The sequence below is a fragment of the Apodemus sylvaticus genome, chromosome 12 (assembly GCF_947179515.1).
Source record: "Apodemus sylvaticus chromosome 12, mApoSyl1.1, whole genome shotgun sequence".
NCBI classification, from domain to species: Eukaryota; Metazoa; Chordata; class Mammalia; order Rodentia; family Muridae; genus Apodemus; species Apodemus sylvaticus.
The window spans coordinates 76,737,763-76,757,282 of record NC_067483.1 but is presented as its reverse complement, the minus strand read 5'-3'; positions in this window follow the sequence as shown (position 1 = coordinate 76,757,282).

Genomic DNA, 19,520 nt, shown 5'->3' with positions numbered 1-19,520 from the left:
GTAAAAGTACTGAAATCCTTAACATGCAGTTGTCTCATATCTGAGCTAAGATAGTCCAGGAAGTATGTGTCGTTGTTGTATGACAGCACACCAATGTAAAATGCATGTTTAGCACCAAGGCTTCAGTGAAATCCTGGGCTGTAATGCTGACGAGCACTCTAAGAAAGGCTGTGGGTTCATTATGTGCTTAAATTTCAACTAATATTTGATTATTGTAAGCCCATAAACTTTTTTCTATTGCTAAATTAAAAAAAAAACACTCTGCTTCAGTTACATGACCCCAACCATTTAGGGTCATGGCACACAGGTTGAGAGGCTGCTCTCTAGGCTCCAGGAGCTTGGCCACGTGCAATTTCTACTAAAGGTAAGAAACATCCTCCAGCTGTTTCACCACAAAGGAAACAGTATTGAGTTTTGAAGTGCAACTATCAATCTCTATCACAGCCCTCTAAATTAAAAACTATAGATTTCAACTCTGTTTAAAAAAAAAAAAAGTAAAGATTTCAACTCTGTTTTTATTTCCTTATTAGGTCAAATTCTGGATCAATTCTGATTATCTTTTAAAGTGTGTCTTAGCGAGTCTCCATTTTGGTCCTAATACTGGCATGTGATTCAAGCCTCCACCATCTCAGCTTCATGGATGATCTCCACCACCTTAGCATCTTCTCCATCTTGCAGCAACTGTTCCCACTCAGGCTCTTTGCAAGTGGCTTTCACGGCTTCCCATTGCAGATCAAAGCCTTTCAGAACCCATTTCCAACAGATTGAATTTAATCTCCTCTGATGCACTATTAGGAACTAGCACACTGCCACACAGTTCAGAACTGACCTGATCCCTTTTCTCACTTCAGCCAATCTTGATCTCTAATTCCCAAGTTTCTGTACTGTATTTCTGCGTCCCTCCGGTTAGCTGAAGACGTCACTAATCCTGTTTTATATTGTATAATGCTCGTTCATGTGCTTTATAGCGTTCTCCAACACTACATTGTGAGCTTTTTGAGAAAAAAGATGATGCCTAGCTTTGTACTCCATAAAATCTCAGAGGTTGTTTGGTTCACACGAGGTTGTTAACCCATAAATTCTTGGTGAATAGGCTATCTTGGAGACAGAATTAGTCATTATGCTGGCTTTATATAATTTCGCTTCCTAAAAGTGTCAGTCATATTGACAAATCATTGCTGCAAACTACCTTTTATTTATGGAGACCTATGCTTAATTACAGTTTATGTCAGAGTATCTCAACATAAACTGATATAAACTAGAGACACTTAAAGCCTGGAAACTCATTTCCATTACTTGTTCCATTAATTCAGTTCTGATCCATGCTATGGAGAAACTTATGGATTTGAGGGGAAGCTAAAATACATGCACGTTGTAATAGAATTTTAAAGAGAGTACAAAGAGTTCTGTCCTGTGCTGTACTTGCTCTGTGTGACTCTTCTCTATGTACGTGTGGAGCCTGTAAATGATATGGACTATCGCTCCCACAAATGACTACCTTACATGACAAAAGGAATTGAGCAGAGGCAGCCAAGTCCCTGAGGAAATCAAGTTAATCCTGTGGCAGACCACCTTTGGTGGGCTTCTCACCTGGGCAGGTGAGTCCTGAGACAACAAAGGAAGAAGCTTCTAGACTAAGGCTGGAGCAAAAGGAAAAGTTGTAACCAGAAGCAGCTACAGAGTTGGGTATCTTGCTAGGCTCGGAGGACAGCCTCTAACAGGCAGAATGGACACATCTAAGGATTCAAAGCTAACATCCACGGATGAGCAGCCATGTGATGTTGTGACAATGACAAAAGTGGGATTTGAATGTACCAATGTCATTTCATTTCCTTCCCCTTTCTGGAGCTAGTTGATACAAAGGAGGCAAGGGCTGGCATCTCCTCATTTGTTTGCAAAGACCTATACAGGAGATCGTTTAACATAATCATTGGTGTTTGTCAGAAGGTCACACTTCTTTTTTTCTACATATAGCATGCTTAATACATAGACTGAACACTGTGTTTTGGGCGCTCCAACCCACTGGGTTACCCTTGGAGGAGAGCCAGGTAGACTGCCTACTCTTTAAAGAGAAAGTAGCTCCAAGGAGATTGCATTGCAGCTTAGCAAGGCCATGGCACCAAGGTGTACCAACCAGGCTTGTCAACATAGTGTATTAACATGCTGATGAGAAAACCAGCCTTGGGGTGAAAACAAAGAAAAAGAAGAAATCAGGTCTCAAGGAGCATCTTGGTGAGGTGACAAGTCCTGGAATGTGATTAGAGGTGTGACTTCTGCTGGCCCTGGAGTGAAGGAGGGGCCCCTAAGGCTTGCTAAGTCTCAGTTTCCTTACCAACAAAAGGGAGATTGAACTAAAGGATTCTCAGTTCCCTTCAGACTTTAGTATCAGTGAACCACCTGATCAAAGATGGGATGATGAAGAAGAGAAATGAAGGGACTTACTCAAGATAAATAATAGGATATTTAATAGTAGACAATCAAGAGGATAATGATAGTGATGGTGGTAGTAGTTGTGGTGATGATGATGTGATTTCTACGGTTAAGTCTTTTGTGTGTTATCCATTTATTGAACTATGTTGAATGAATCTTGTGTCCCTGGGACGAAATCAACTTAATTGTAGTGTATGATCTTAATGTGGTTTTAAACTTAATTTGCGAGCATTTTATTGAGAAGTTTTGCATTTATTTCTATCAGGGAAAGTAGTCTATGGTGTTCTTTGTTGACTCTTTACCATCGATCTTCACAACCTTTCCATTCTCCTTTCATTTAAGGTGAAGCTGAGAGTCAGCCTAAGAATTTGGAAAAGAAAATAATTGTAAGCATCCAGAGGATTGTAAATGGCTTATAAATGGAACATCTGAAGAAGTGAAAAACCTGTGCAAAGAAGAAAATTGGGGAGAGGGAGTGGGAGAAACAGAGAGAGAATATCATCCAAGTAATCACATGCCAAGAAGCTGTACTAACTTCTTGTCTATGACAACTTATTTCACCACTGTAATAGCAAAGTAAAATGAAACATTAGTTCCCAAATCTCAGAGGTGACCAATTATAAAAATGAACTTGCCCACTAAAGACTGACTGAAGAAACATTATCATTTTTGGATGACACTCCATTGCCCAATGTGGGGATGGGACAAGTGAGTAGTGTTTTTGAAGTAGAGGGACATATACAATGTCACCTTCCTAGTCATAAAGTTAAAGCAGAATACTTGGGCCGGAAACCAAACTCAGGGGAAACAACCAGGAGGCCAGGAGAGCTTAATTCAGTTACACTTCTCCATTTTAGTGAGACACCAGAAAGCAGATGCCTCGAGATTAATCACACACTTACATAGGAGATGTGCATGAGCCTGGAGGTTGAACAAAATAAGAGTATGAAAGACAATTGAAAGAGATTAAAGTAGTTTTGTTTGTTCATTTGTTTACCCACTATCTCTGCTATGCTGTGGGGGAATTGAACTAAAACACGTTCCCCATTTCCATTTTTCTAGGTTGACCTGAGTCTCTGGGCAGTGGTACTTGTCTGGGTAGAGTTCTCGAATGCTCCCCACTTGTCTTTTTCTCTTGCCTCCCACCAGGAATGATATTTTCACTTCGGAAAATCAAGAGTCGTTGTGTCTTGATGATCATCTCAGGTGTCCGATATTTTAGATGCTCATCACAGCATCTCTAAGATGCCTGAAGTCTAAGTGATGCCACATTTTACTCGAGTTCAAGAAACTAGAAAGAAAGTAAAGAAAGGGGATAGTTTTGTATGTTTATCTGCTTATGTACAATCTCTGCTACACTATGGAAAAACATAGATGAAATCTGTACATGTTTTCTATTTTTGAGAAATTTGGGATGTCAGTAAAATGTAATAATCAGATAGATTTATGGCAGTAAAATCAAATGACCAGGACATGGTGGCTTGAGTGGGAGATAGGATGGGGGGTTGCAGTAGCATAGACAGGGGATTAGAGCTAATATCTCCTGCCCTGTGCACAAAACCTTGCACAGTAGGTCCATGGTGTTGAGTGGGGCATCCCTGGAGCCATAAGGCTGTGTCCTTGAGAACTGGCTTCCATGCATAAAGAAGAGTTAGGTGTCTAAGGACAGGTGTTCCTTCAGAGGTGGCACAGGTGTTCCTTTAGAGGTGGCACATTGTTTAAGGTAGACAGTAGAATCAGAGTTATTGGTTTCCAACTATGGCTTTATGTTTATTTTTGAAAACTCTTGTGACAGTCCTAGTTTTGCAGTGTCCTGTCCTCCACTTTAAAATGTCATGGTTATTAGTTAACCCATCTATAAGTACATGGTGATTATTTAACACAGGCAAAGCACTGTGACTCCCGGCACTGGGCAAGCATTCTAAAACCTGCTAAATTACTGTTAGTTTTCACAGATCAAGTAGCAGCAAGGAACACTCACTGGAAACGCTTGGGACCAGAAAGGCTATAGATTTCAGCTTTACAAATTTGGGGATCAAATAAAAACAATCATGTTTCTCTATTTTGTGGTCATGTCACAGAGGTTAGTATCCATGTGGTGACCAGAAGACAACCTTGGGGACTCGGTTCTCTCATCCTGTCATGTGAGTCCTGGGGAACAGAACCCAGATGGTCAGGTTTGGTGGTAAGTGCTTTTCCATGCTTTAGACATCTTACTGGCCAAACTTTTGGCATAATTTATATGGACTTTACTGGTTGAGTTTTCCAAATCTCAAAACTTAAAACCTCATTCTTGAGTAGCTCATATGATACTCAAGAAGTTTCAGATTTTGTACCATCTTCACATTTGGGATTTTGGGGTTCTTCAGCCCATGCTTTTAGACTACTCATTGAACTTTAGTTTGAGGTGCACATTTAAATTTTAAGAATGACTTTATCTCTTATTCATCTTCCTATCATTGTCTTTAGGCATTCCCCTGCCTTAGTTCATTCCAGACAAAGAGCAAAGAGAGAACTTAAGACACAAGGAGACTGGAGAGCTCAGATGAGCTCCTACGGCCTTCTCTGCAGGTACTGTGGAACGTCGTTAAGCAAAGGTGCATGGAGATGGAAGGAAGCCTAATGCAGACTTTCAAGTCTTCTTACTCCAGAGTTGTTGTATTTTTAAACATGCTTCTGCTTGGGAGCTACCCTCCAGCACCTCTGCCTCATGAAGAATAATAATTCTGTTCTGTCCTCTGTATCCCAGACTCCAAATGTTCTTTTCTTCTTTCTTTCTTTTTCTTTCTTTCTTTCTTTAATGAATGCAAAGCTCCCAGGCGACATCCCGTGCAACTCCAGCAATGCAAACCATCTTTTGTTCTTAGCTTTGGCAGCTTTGCCCCTTGTTTGTTCCCTTGCCTGTCTGTGGGTCTCAGAGCTGCTCTGCAGTCGGAGATTGGAGGAAGCTGGTGGACTCAAGCCACCGGCTTCTTTTATGAGCCAAAATGCAGAGAAAGGAGCCTTTCACTGGCTCCAGCCTCACAGTCAGGTACTCCCTAGTGGGCTCCACACAAGGCTGAGGCTCTGGAGCTGCCCCCTGGAGTTCTCCTTTGTTTCTTCACAGGCCACATTCCTAGCCATGGGCAGGTGAAATGGCAGCCCAAGTCCCCAGACCTTTGTGGCCACTGCAAGCTGGTTCCATGCTTACACTTCAGAAGTCTCTGGTTTGACCCAGTTCTCCCAAAAGCCAGGCTGAGTTCTTTATTAGTGAGCATGAAAAATGCTCCAATCATAGCACCAGATGGTACCCAAACCAATTTGAGTTGTCAGCTGTGGCCTACTGGTTTCCAAGGACTTTGTCTAACATCAGTACTGTTTCCCTCAGTGCCCATTGAGTTCTAAGAGGTGATCTTGCTCAGATGATTTTGATGAGAAATAATATCTTCCTTCCCCTAGCACCACAGTCATAACATCTTTCCAGCTTTATTAATCCACTCAACAAGCTTTTATTGAGTACCTGGTGTGTGCATGAGGCATTTTAGTGTGTAACAAGGAGGGATTCATTTCTGTTTGAGAAATATTTGCTGAGAATCTACTAGATATGTGACAAGCACTATGAAAGATAACGAACGTGTGATATCATTGAGATGATACAGTGACCTTTAGAGCACTCACAGTTGTAGAGAGGAGGATGTGGTCATCACTCAGGAAGTAACAGTGTGAGGTATGTGACCTTTTTCATGTCTGCTATTTGATGCTCAGATTTCTGTATTTCTCAGTCTTCCTAAAGAGTCAGTGTCATCAGTGCATTGTCCCTGAGGGCCACTAGCATATACGTAGATCCAAGGGCAGGATGTGGGGAGAAGTCAATGTGTGTGTACTTTGTCCTGCCTCTCAGAGAGTGACTCCTCAAGTATTTCCTGGGAGCTTGTTAGAAAGTCAATCCCATGCCACACCAAGTGGATCAGAATGCACAGTCTTACTAGGTCACATAGGTTGATCTGTGTAACTATCAATTAATGTTGAGAGGCACCACTCTGTTGGTTATGTTTTTCTCATGGTGATCCAACAACGTTCGTGGGCACACTGATTGTTCTAATGAATATTAGTTGTACACCCATAACCCAGGACTTTCTAGTTACACAGTATGGCTGCTCTTCATTGAGCTTTGGACCATGTCATCTGACGTGGGAGTCAAAGGGGATTGGGTGGGGATCCTATTTTGAGCCCCAAATAGCCAGTGAAAAGCCAGTGACCTTTGTGACCAGAGAACACTGTCCAGGAGGGAGGATTTATATGGTAGCTGCTAATTAATACACTAGAGGAGTTTTCATGGGGAACTCACTGGTTATTTAGAATTCTCATTGTCTCGGAAATACAGAGATGTGAGATGAAGCAAGTAGGAGCTACACAATTGTGAGACTGGGCAGGTGGGGAAGTGCAGAGCAACCTTATCGCTTTTGTCTCCATGTAGGAAAGTACTGGAAACTTCATGTAGATATCCTGTATCCTTCATTACACCACTGAACAGCAACTGCCACCACTATATTCTTCAAATGACAACCAGAACTAAGAAAAAAAAAAGTAACAGTTACCCATGAACACCCAACCAGTACACTCAAGCCAGGGTCTGAATTAGGTTCAAACACATTTCAAAGCTCAGATGTGGCAAATTTCCATACCAACCTCTGCCCTGAGCTTGTTCTGTTTTGTTCCACTCTTGACATTAGGTTATTCTGGGGCTTCTTGGCTTAAGGGACAATAATGGACACATATGACTCTTCAGAATCACATAAGGTACTTAGTGTTCCTTGGTGATCCAGGAGAGCTGATTCCTCACATAAAACCCAGTAAGGGTAGTGTGGGACTGGAGACAGGAGTCCTGATCTGTTCCACTTTCTTCAAGGAGTTTGCATCTTTCAGGTAAAAGAAGAAATCATACTATTTTTAGAAAAGGGATCCCTATAAATTAATTGATTAACCATGAGTAAGTGGGCATGAGCATTCAGAAATTTAATGTAGGGCTTGAGAACAGAGAGGGAGAGAATAAAGAAGACCATTTTAGTCTGGGGGAAGCGTGTGAACAAACATCAGAGATGAGTCTGTTGAGGCGTAGGAGGGGAAACTGAGTCCTCTGCTCTCTATTCCCAATGTGGAATGGCCCCTAGTTCAGAGTGGCCAATGTGTGCTGAATGCAAAAACCTGCAAGTATCCTGTCGATCCAGTAGGTAACTGGAGGGAGATTCTTAGGGTACAGAGGGACACCCCAATCTGACCCATGAAAAAGGAGACTAGCCTGACACAAGGCATGTGATTACTGAGGGCATGCTCTGCAGCCCTGTCACTCAGAGAAGTGTGGACTAGGAAGAAGGATGCTCAAGGCCTCTCTCTCTCTCTCTCTCTCTCTCTCTCTCTCTCTCTCTCTCTCTCTCTCTCTCTCTCTGTGCTAAGAGGTGCTTGTTTGCTCCGGGGATGAAGCAGAGGCTACTCAATACATTCAGGCCTTGGAATTTAATATCGTCATCCTCCAGTCCTCTCCTAATCCTCTGAAATGATCAGTAATGATCTGAGGGTAGGCTAGAGAGGGCAGCTGTGGGTGGGGGAGTTTTGTTCTGTTTTGTTCCACTCTTGACATTAAGACAAGTCATTGTCCTTGACATTCACATAGTCACGCAGAGGAAATAACCTTAGTTGTTGAGACCCAGTTGGCTTTGATCTTAGATTTAATGTTATTTTTTTTTTAATCTGAATCTCTTATTCTCAGAGAGCACAGTCACCTTTGAAAGTCACTCTTTCCCTTTCAAGATTGCTGGTGCCATCCAAGACCAAGTTGGGAAGAGTGAATGGGTAGAGTGAATCATTTTCTCTCATTTTGTGGCTGTTGGGGATTATTTTGGGAAGAGTTCTCGTCTTCGGGGGCCACCGTGTTAAGTAAGTGAACCCCATTTATCAATCAAAAGTTCAGAGCCTACATTTGCTGTGGTGTTCTCCCTTGCCTACTTCGACACTGTGACCTCAGCAAGGGCTTCTGAAGACTCAGGCAAATCTCTGGAGCCCACTAGCCACTCTGCATAATGTTTTCCATCCAGTCATGTCCAACTTCCCAGGACCTAGAGCGATGGGTTCCACGCCACACTGAACACTCCTGCTGAGTGTTGGGCTCCAATTTGTGCACAGACTGGAAAACCAAACACTTTGACTGGGATTCAGGGCAGAGAAAGGGGCTCCTGCTGGTTGACCCCCTTTTCTTTCTTTCTACATGTATATTTTGCTCCCTTAGCTCCTCAGTTGGAACAAGATGAGGATTTGTTTACTTTACAATTAACTCCTAAGTGAAACTTGGTGGAACTGGAGGCTTTGGGGACCCATGTTTCCCACCAGGTCCCTGCCCCCTTTTTTCCTTTCTGCTAAATATTGCTAACTCCTGGGTTCCTAATGTGCTGGGTGATCTGGCCTCTGGGAGTCTATACGCAATCAATGACCTATTTTTTTTTAAATAAACTTTGATGTGGCAATATGAGAAGAACAGCTTGGATATTTGTTTGTAGGGGAATACTATGGAGTCAGTGAGCACATCCATGATAAAACTGTACCATTTGATAATTGACATACCCAGAGAGGAATCATTTTGCCAAAATTTAATAATTTATTCCAAAATCTGTTTGGAATAATTCCATAGTGTTCAAGATACAGAAAGCTGTTTGCCACACATGAATATCTGAGCCATTTCCCCCCTGGAATTTGAAGCTAGTGACTTGTTGTTAAGGGGCAATGAAAGCCAGCAGATTTATAAAGGCATCAAACAGCAGCAAAACGGAAGCAGAGCGGTGACTGCTATAAAAAAGTGCCAGGTTCAGACTCTTCACGCTGCCACTTGCCAGCAAGATAACTTTCTCCAAGTCCCATACTTTTATATTTTAATTAAATTATTTATTATCCAGTTTTACAACCCAAGATCAGCCCTTCTTCTCCTCCCAGTTCCGCAGTCAAGAGGAAGGGAAACCCCACTCTGGGTGTCAACCCCCCCACCAATGGATTGGTGATTTCCACCAATGATCGGCTCTAAAATCCTTTCTGGTTTGAACTATTGAATGTGTTCTGGAGAGCTTCAGACTAAATAACTAGACAGTATAATAGTACAGTAGAAGAGAAGGGCACCTAGCTATTGAGTTAGCTTGTATGGATCTCAGTATGAGTTCAGAGGCCAGAGGAGGGTGTGGGACATCCTCTCTTGTTTTGTTGGCTAGCTTGACTGGCCACCAAATCCCAGACATCCTCCATAAACGACCACGACACGACCATGACCATACTTGGCCTTTTAGGTGAGATCAAAATTCAGCTCTTCATGTGTGCATTTCAAGCCCTGTGACTCACTGAGCATTCTGACCAGCCTTTAGAACCATTAATTGAACTCGGCCTCATTCCAAACTTTAAGGCCAAGTACCCAAATGCTGCTGGACTGACATAATTTTTTGCCAACTTTAGGTTTACTTTTGATTGTTTCTCTCACAGTGCCTTAACAAGGGCTCACAAAGACATCATGATCAGACCCTAGTTTTCTTCTTGGACCTTCACCTGTGAGAAGGCCAAATACCAAAACTACTTGGCCCAAGAAAGGTAGGAAAGAGTGCTTCAGGTCTGGTTGGCTTAGAATAAGCTCTTGGTAGTGTAGACTCAAGGATGAGAGGCTAGTGCTCTGGGACACCGGATGTGCTCCTCCGGCCACATCCTCACCGTGATTTCCAGTTTTCATTTACATCCAAGGCTACGGAGTAGATCCACTCTCTGCCCCAGAGCCTACTTGCCCCATCACCGGTCCCTAGAGTGGGGGTAGCGCGTCTGGTTCCCTTCAACCCACTGTGAAGGTTTGCCACAGAAATCATCCTGAACGCATGGGAAACGCAGCCAAACGGCGCAGTGTGTGGCAGAATCTGTTCTTGTTTTTCTGCACAGTGGGGGTTTAAACTTTTTTGAGGGGGAGGCTTTTGTCTACAGCTCAGCTTCCCCCTTCTCACAGAGCAGTTAGGCAGTGAGAAGCAAGTACTTGGGTGGGTCAACCAAATTTCAGCCCGTATTGATTATATCGTTCAAAACCTTTTTTTTTTTTTGGCTTACACATAGCATCATGAATACACAGCTGCAGGGGCTGTGCCAAGCAGCTCAGCCGGCTTGTTCACACTGCCATCAGTGGAAAACCGTTTTTCTTTTTTCCTGCTTGAGGTGTTATCATCGGGCACCATGTGGATGTTCTGTGGGCCAAGCCGCCACTTCTCCAGCGGGTCCACAAAAGCTGCTGCTGTGGGGTGAGATCTGCCGGGAATGGGGGGGATCCCAGTGGGGACTGAAGAGGAAGGCAAAATGCTGTGACGCCTCCTCCACTGATCACTCAAAGAATAGCCTGTGTCCAGACTGCGGACAGCACTTACGTCCCAGAGCAACCCAGTTTTGATTCCATTCATAAAAAAAAAAATGTACTCAGGTCTCTCTGTCAGTGCTCTGAATGGACTTAAGTTTCTAACTGCCTCTGTTGCTCACTTGGAGACTATGACATACACAATAGATCCATTAAAATCGTCATTCATAGCATGAAATAATTCGACAGTGATACCAAGAAATAAACGCTGATATCACACACACACACTTTACACTGCCCGTTGTTTGCTGTTGTGTAAAGAATGCATTTCGGGGTTGGAGAGATAGCAAATTGGGGGAGGGGGCTTCTTCTGGGCAAGCAGGAGCTGCCGGAGCTATGATCTACAGTTGTATAAAGCATCCTGTAACCCTAGTCCTGGTGGGTAGAGACTTGGATCCTGGGAGCTAGTCTGTCTAAGAGAAATGTTGAGTTTTGGGTTTAGGGAGAGATTTTTAAAAAATAAGGGAGAGAAATGACCCAGGAAGGCACTTGATCTCTGGTCACAGCAATCTTCATGCTAAGGTTCTGTGTCTTCTTCCCCAGTTGTGTCCTCTCAGCTCCCAGACTCCAGAGCTGTGGTTTCAACCCCTTTAAGGGGGTGTTTGACAACCCCTGCACAGGGGTCACCTACGGCCATTGGAAAACACAGATATTTACATTAGGATTCATAATGGTGACAAATTAGTTATCAGGTAGCAGTGAAATTGTATTAAAGGAGCACAGCATTGGGAAGGTTGAGAACCACTTCTCCAATGCATTCTTTTTCTCCTTGTGCCTTTATGTTCCTGTTTACACATACAGGACATATGTACCTGTTCACACATACAGAATTGCTAGCTCCTCCCTAGACAAGCCAACACTGGAATGCCTCTTTGTTATAGTTCGTGCTTTCCCTCCACAAAGAATTTCTAGTGCTTTCAGTGGATAAGCACTCATCTTCCATGGCAAGGCCCCAGTGTGGTTTTCTTTTGCTTGGTCCTCCAGGAAAACTTTTTTCTTTTGCTTAGCCACCAACAAAGCTGACATCCTGTGTTCCCCTGGATTTGACTCCTAAGTTCATTGCCCTTTGCATATTCCTGTCTCAGTCTTCTGTTGGGTTTTCTCCCAGATATTAATTCTGTAGAAAGCCAAGACCACCCTGGAGCCCTTCTAGCAATTAGATCAACACTTGGCAAGTGAATGTTTGTTGATTTATTTGAAAAATGTTGTACTTCTAAAATTAAAAAGTATATACAGACAGAATGAGAAAAATTAAAGAAATAACCCATAGATTATTTAAAAAGTGGAAACTCCTGGGCATCCCTGTCCATTGTAACTCTGTGTTTATAGATGTGTACAAATATGTGTATATGTGTGTGTATTATGTATATATATATATATATATATATGTGTGTGTGTGTGTGTGTTTTAAAAATCAAAAGTGGTTCAAAATACACATTATATGTATTCCCTCAAGTTATCAATGAAGCAGTCAACTCTCCGTGTTCATACATAGAGATGCATGTCATTCTTTATATAGTTTTAAATTTTAAATTAATAAGGCATGAAAAGGGGCAGTGGTAGAAGGTACTTTCTTGGCATGTGGGCTCCTGGGTGCACTGGGCTCAATCCCAGCACTTAAAAAATAAGTTGATACAATAGTCCAGAGTCCAAGCTTGTCAAGATATCAAAGACTGGGAATAGCTAGAGAGGCCTCAGCAAAGATGAGTGTGGAGTCTGGCCAGGGGAGATGGTAGACTTTGAAGTTTGCAGAGGGGAGTAGAAATGGGTGAGGTTGGCCTCCCAATGGAGGAAGTAAGGGGTAAAGCATAAGTATTGTGCTTGGAGAGGCAAGTAGGTGGCCTGTCTTAGAATGTTCCAGAAGGCAGTGAGCTAGAAGGTACAACAGTACATGGATTGAAAGAAACATTAAATGCTCGAGAATTTTGGATTCACCAGATGCTGACAGTGACAGCCGGGATGGACGACGGGGTGACAATGACTTGGGTATGCTGTCTGGTCGTGTTTTGGATGCACTGTGGACCTAGGAGGAGGTGATTACTGGCTGGAGTCTCTGCTGCTTCTCTATCAAAGGTAAAGAGGAGGGGATGCTTTTTTGTTGGACACCACTTGGATACCTTCCATGACTGCGTTGATGGCTCCTTCCACCAGCCGAATGAGGTCACTGTCAGCCAAGACTTGTGACAACACAACAGAAGCTCAGATCACTATGCGTGTGGCCTGATGCAAGTAGCTTTCAGTTTGAGGTCACATCTGGTTATTTGAAGCTATGATATTTTTACCCCAATAGGATGAGCTGTGGAAAAGGGAGGGGTGAGGGAGGTATTGGGAAAGAAGTGGCTGGGATGTGTGACAAGGGTAACTAGAAGCCTGGAAAGGGAGACCAGATTGGACTCTGATTCTTGAGAAATTCCTGGTGGGAAGTCACTGAACTCTGTCTTTGATAGTCTCCTATCAGCCTTTTATCATTTGGTCTGGTACTTGTGAGATTAATTTTGAATTTAGATTTATTGAGGAAATTTACTGAATATGTCATAATATAGGTTCCAAAAATATTTCTTATGCTACAAAGTATCCTGAAGTCTTCTCTCTCTCTCTCTCTCTCTCTCTCTCTCTCTCTCTCTCTATATATATATATATATATATATATATATATATATATATATATGTGTGTGTGTGTGTGTGTGTGTGTGTATACACGTATATATGTATATATGTATGTAAATACATATCTATCTATCTATCTATCTATCTATCTATTGAAACTTCCCATGACACAGCAGTCCACTGGCAAGTGTGTTGAGTTAAAGTCAGTGGAGTGAACCTGCCTGGACAAAAGGATGGTGGATACTCAGTCTGAAGAAGTGCATGGGATCCTCCTCTCTTCCAGGTCATGCAAAGCGCCAGGGTCACCTCCGCTGAAACTTCTTTTGTTTGACTTCACCTGCACGTGGGCGTCATGCCTCTAGAGGGCAGTGTTTACTTTGAAATGAAGTTCTTAAGTTTCACTTGCCTTTCCCTCGGGGATCTATTGTTTTTGCTGTACAGTAGTACTACTTCGTTTTCTCTCAGCGGGTTTTTCTTCCTTTTGTGCCTGTGTATTTGTGTGACTTGTGCGTGCGTGCGTGCGTGTGTGTGTGTGTGTGTGTGTGTGTGTGTCCTTTGAAAGTGAATTCAATGCTTCTGAACATGGCAGATAATTACTCTGACCAAAGCCTGTCATTGTCTAGGCATGTCTTTTGAAAGCTCTTCCTCCTCCTCTTCCCCCCATATTCTTCCACCACCCCTTAGTCTGACCTATGGTGCACCTCCCCCAACCCCAATTATTTCAGTCTGGGGGTCACCGTCACAGCTCAGCCAATGCATCTCAATCCTGCCTCACAGCTGCCTGGCCTAGTCCAGCCGGGGGCTCCCACTCAGGGCAACTGAGCCTTGATTTATGACACCCCTTTCCGCTGGTCCTGGACTCTCCTGGGGCAAAACTGCTGATCATGCCACATTTTCAAATTGGTTCTGCACTGCAAACCAATGTCATGAGGGACATAATTTGGTCCTGAAGCCCATTTTCGACAGTGACCTCCCTCATACAGGGGCTGACCTCTGCTCTCTGGACATGAAGGATAGCTGATTGTCCTTTTTTAGGTTGAAACAGGGGATATATGGGTGCTGCTTCTCTGTTGCTTCTGCCTGAGATGATCTGTCTGTCTGTCTTTCTCTTTCTCTCTCAAGTCATTGTGTGGAGTGATGCACAGTACTGGGAGTTCTAGCACTTTGCACAAGGTGCACCTGTACTCTCCTCTTTCTGCTTGTCAGAAACGCCACGTTGCTTTTGCACACATGGGGAACAAGAAAATGAGTGTCAGTAACTCGAGGGAAGAGACTGGTCCATGATGGATGTGGGCATCCAGGAGCTTGTGTAGTGTCTCAAGGAGGGCAGAGAGCATAGCTACCTTTCCAGGAGTGGGCCTCCTAGTTGGTAGGGTATCATCTGGGTACCGCATTGTGGAAGCAACAGAATTAGTTTCTGTAACATCTTGGATGCTACTCCACCCCGTCTCTTTCCATTCTTTCTCTTTCAGTGTTCACCTTTTCTGGATATCTTGGTCCATTCTATTGAGAAGAAGCCCCATCAACATATGATGTTGCTGTTTAGAAGGATCAAGAGATACTGGACAGGTGACCACCTGGGACTCATCCTATGGCAGAAGGGATGGTAATAATTGAGGCTATCATCTAGCTGTTTGTTTTTCCTGCTCTGGGTACAATTTTTAATGCATTATTGCATTTGTTGATGAGGATAGTGTTGATAATATAATGACACTGTTTCATAAATATAAAAATTAATGAGCAGAGCAGCTATTTTTCTACCTAGAGTCATCAAATGGCAGAACAATCCAATATGAACTCTAGTCCCCCATACCATATTTAACTGTATATTTTAAAAATTGTGTGACTTATTGATTATATGTACATTTATGCATTCAGCACTTTGGGTATATTATTAAAATTCTTTACAATAAATCTGTCATGTATCTAACACTCCCATTACACAGACAAAGATCTGGTCTGTATAATGTATAAAGTTTGTAAAGCGGTGGCCTTGAAAGCAGAAGATCCTGACTTTGGTCCACCAGAACACAGGTTGAAAAAGGCCAGGGCATAACTGCTTAGTTGTAAGAGCCTATGGACCAGGGAGAGAAAGACAGACAGATATTTCCCAATCCTATCGGAAGATTATACCCCCTCCTAAAAGTAGATAGCACTTGAGAAGGACAGCTAAGGCTGTCTTATGGCTTCCAAATGCCCATGCATGCATACACGTGCAGTGTGTGCAACTAATTAAGCACAAGCATTAAATAGCTTTATGTGAATAAGCTAGGTGTCTTAGGTTTCAGAGTTTAAGTTAGTTACATTTATTGCAGGGTCCTCAGAGGTGACAGCCATAACCTAGTATATTTAGAGCCTAAACTGAACACATGGAGAAAAGCTACATTTATTCAAAAGCATTATGCTGTGATAGTAAACTGGAAGAAATAACAATGGGGAAGTTATACAAAATTAACATCTAGAAGATTCTTTTTATTTTTTGAGAAAAGGTATGAGTCTGTAGCTTTTGATCACCTGACCTTCTGTAGCACATTACCACAAACTTATGGCAATCCCCCCCCCCACACACACACACCCCAGTCTCAAATACTGATGCTACAGGTATTAGCTACCACACTGGCTTTGGGAGGTACTTCGAGAAGTATGTAATCATTTCTTTAGACCACTGTTCACTCAGCAGTGCGCTGTAGGGGGAACATAGGGTACTAGAGAAGACACAGGACACAGAGCTGCAATCTAGCCAGGCTCCTATCACTTTCTATCTGTGGCCAAGTTTAAGGGCATTTTAACCACAGCTGAGCTTAGTTTTCTTATCTGTATAATAGAAATGCCAGCTCTGCCTGTCTCACAGGAGGTCTACACAGTGAGGACAACAAACATCATTTATGATTATTGTCGATAATCTGGGCAGTGGGACCCAGAGCTAAAAAGAAGAGATCAGTGTTCTCTATGAACCCTCCTGGGGGTTGGAGGTAAGAAGAGAGGTGGTGAGGGCAGAGTCTTTGGGTCTTTAGAGGTTGAAGGACTTTTCCTGTGGTTATGGCAAAAGCAACTTAAAGGAAGGGCTTATTTGGATTTGCAGTTCAGGGGAACAGTCATCATGTGGCAGGAGCATGTGGCAGCTGGTCATGCTGCAACTTCAGTCACAGAGCAGAGGCAGGGCAACCTGTGGGACAGCATTGCCTGTATTCATGGTTGATCTCTCTGTAGTTCAGTGTGTCTGGAGGCACCCTCAAAGACACATTCAGACGTATGTTTCCAGGATAAGTCTAATTCTCATCCAATTGACAGTCCTAATCAACTATCTAATAGGGAGTCAATTAGCTTCACCTTGGAGAGAGCTAACTAGTCAGGATGAGCTGGTGTTGACTAAGACTGAAGCAACTCTGGACAGGAAATAGGGAAATGACATCTGGTGTGGTGATGAAGAACACTGAGATACAGGCGCCTCTCACACAGGAAAACATACCCAGGAAATAAGATCGGATGGATTAATCTATGCATTGTAACAGTCACATAATGATGTCTGTTTGTTCTGTAAGAGCTGTTTTCTATCTTAAAGATTATTTGCACAAAGGAGTCTCTTCTTTGTAGTTCAGTCGATGAAGCGAGGTTCTCGGGGCAATGACCACACATTCATGTGATTTTTAAATGAACCATCAGTTCTAGAAATGGTAATCTGAAGTTGGGGAAGCTTTCTTCTGAATTATTGGGGGTTCTCCTGGGGACTCGGACCACATAATTGCCAGAAAGAAGGCACCTGATGCATCTGTGTGGCATGGAGGCGGTGAGGAGGTACAAGCTAAGCTGAACACTTGGGTGAGTCGGCAAGATCACACATGTATACAGAAGAGGGAGTGGCAAGCCTGCTCTAAGTCCGTTCCATCAGTACCTGGCTGAGGAGCACCAGGGAGTCAGGAACATTGCAGTGTCTTTACTTTTCTTGCTGGGTTTAATTGGTCTGCCATGTTTGTTGCTGAGGCTGCAGTTTGATTAATGCATGAGTTCAGGAAGTACCTCTACCTCACCTTCTTTTTTTTTTTTTTATTTTTTTTTATTTTTTTTATTTTTTTTTTCCAAGACAGGGTTTCTCTGTGTAGTCCTGGCTGTCCTGGAACTCACTCTGTAGACCAGGCTGGCCTTGAACTCAGAAATCTGCCTGCCTCTGCCTCCCAAGTGCTGGGATTACAGGCGTGTGCCACCACCGCCCGGCTCTACCTCACCTTCTGAGGCCTAAACTAATCTCTGTTTTTAGATTTGGGTTCTGGCCTGGGCAATAATTTCTATCTTTAAAAAGATTATATATATTGTATATATAATATAATCTTATAATATATATACAATATATATTATATATAGTCTTTTTTATATATTATCTAGTATATATATTATTTTAATTATATTATATATATTATATTTTATTATATATTTTTATATACTATGTATTATATATAATATATATATCTTGATTTTGTGATTTGGTTAATGAATAATGAATGCCTCAAACAATAATGCTAATCTCAGAGTTTTCTTGAATAAGTTTGTCATTCTTGACCCAAATCAATGTAAAAGAAAAACCAAGAAGTGGCACATGTAATGAGGCAATATGAATACCAGAGAGGGCAGCCATATGTCCCCCGTGTCACACCATGTCTTCTGAGAAATTCTCATATACTAACCCATATGCTCCCTTTAAGAACTTAAGCTTGCCTCTGTTTTCTTTCTTTTCATTAAAACTCTTACTGCAGTTGATGGGGTCTTTTTTTAGGAAGTTTATCACATAACTGCTTCCACTTATAATATTTGGGACACATCTAAAAGACAGTAATGTTTGGGGGGAAGAATGGACATATTTTATAAATTTCTGTTTCTACATGTTCTTATTCTAAACACCGGAAATGTTCACTTTTGGATATAAAAATGATTTGCTACTTTGAGAAATGGTCATACTATCAAATGGCCTTCCAAATATTTATGTTAATATGCATGGACCTAGGCTAGACTTGATTTTGCTAGTAAAGTTCCATTTTGCAGTGGGCCACAGTCGATGAAGATACTATGCATACATGGTCACAGGGCTGAGAAGAGACTCGACATTCCAGTGTAAACTGGAACATCTATATCAATACTCCCCCCCCCCCAACAAAGCTCTACAACCAGGAGACTCAGAGAGCATCTTGGGAAAAATGGAAAGAATGAAAGAGCCAGAGGATGCCAAGGAGTACTGCGACGTGCTGTCTCATGGACATGACATGGCAACTGCACTCTTGAACTCACAGCAGCTGTGTGGTTTCTGTCACAAGGCCTATACAATCTTGAGCCAGCCAAAATTCCAGCATAGATAGGGTCGATGATCGCTAGGCCAACCCCTTACTGAGGAGCCATTGGCAGCTGATAGTTTGAGTTGTAAGTTAATAGGATGGGAATCACTCTTTTTTGGAAGATGTGGCCCCTGGTAGGATTCTCATGTTCCAGCGTATGGCCCCATATCATGCACATGTGGTCAGCAGATTTGGTGGGTTATCAAAGCAAAACCACCACCACCACATCACCACCACCACCACCACCACCACCACCACCACCACCACTACCCAGGGAAGAGATATACTGGGGACAGTTATGTGTGATATTTCTCTGAGTTCAGCAATTGTCTTCCTAGGGCATTCAACTATGCCCTTTTGCAAAAGGTTATCCCATCTGGGCTTGTTGATGGTTTACAACACATCCTTTCCGTAGAAGAGCCAAGTTGGGCACAATATATTTTCCTAAGTGTCCAGCTGTTCCCTACCACCTGGCAACTCTTCAAATGGCTTTTGGAACTGCTAAAGTATATAGAAACATGGAAAGCTTAGAGTAAGGCTCTATTTAGGTGGCCACAGGGAAGCCCTCATCTGTGCTGAGGAAGGCTTTTCAGGTCAAGGCAGGAGTACCCACATTTTCTAACTCTTCACCTATGCTCTATAAGGAACAAACTTGTTGAGTCTTCACAGCGAACTTTGGTGGAATCATGTCTGAGTTAGTCATTGGGACTTTAGGAGAATGGGTACGCATTCCTTTTACTCCTACAAAGAAATGTTAGCATTTGTGC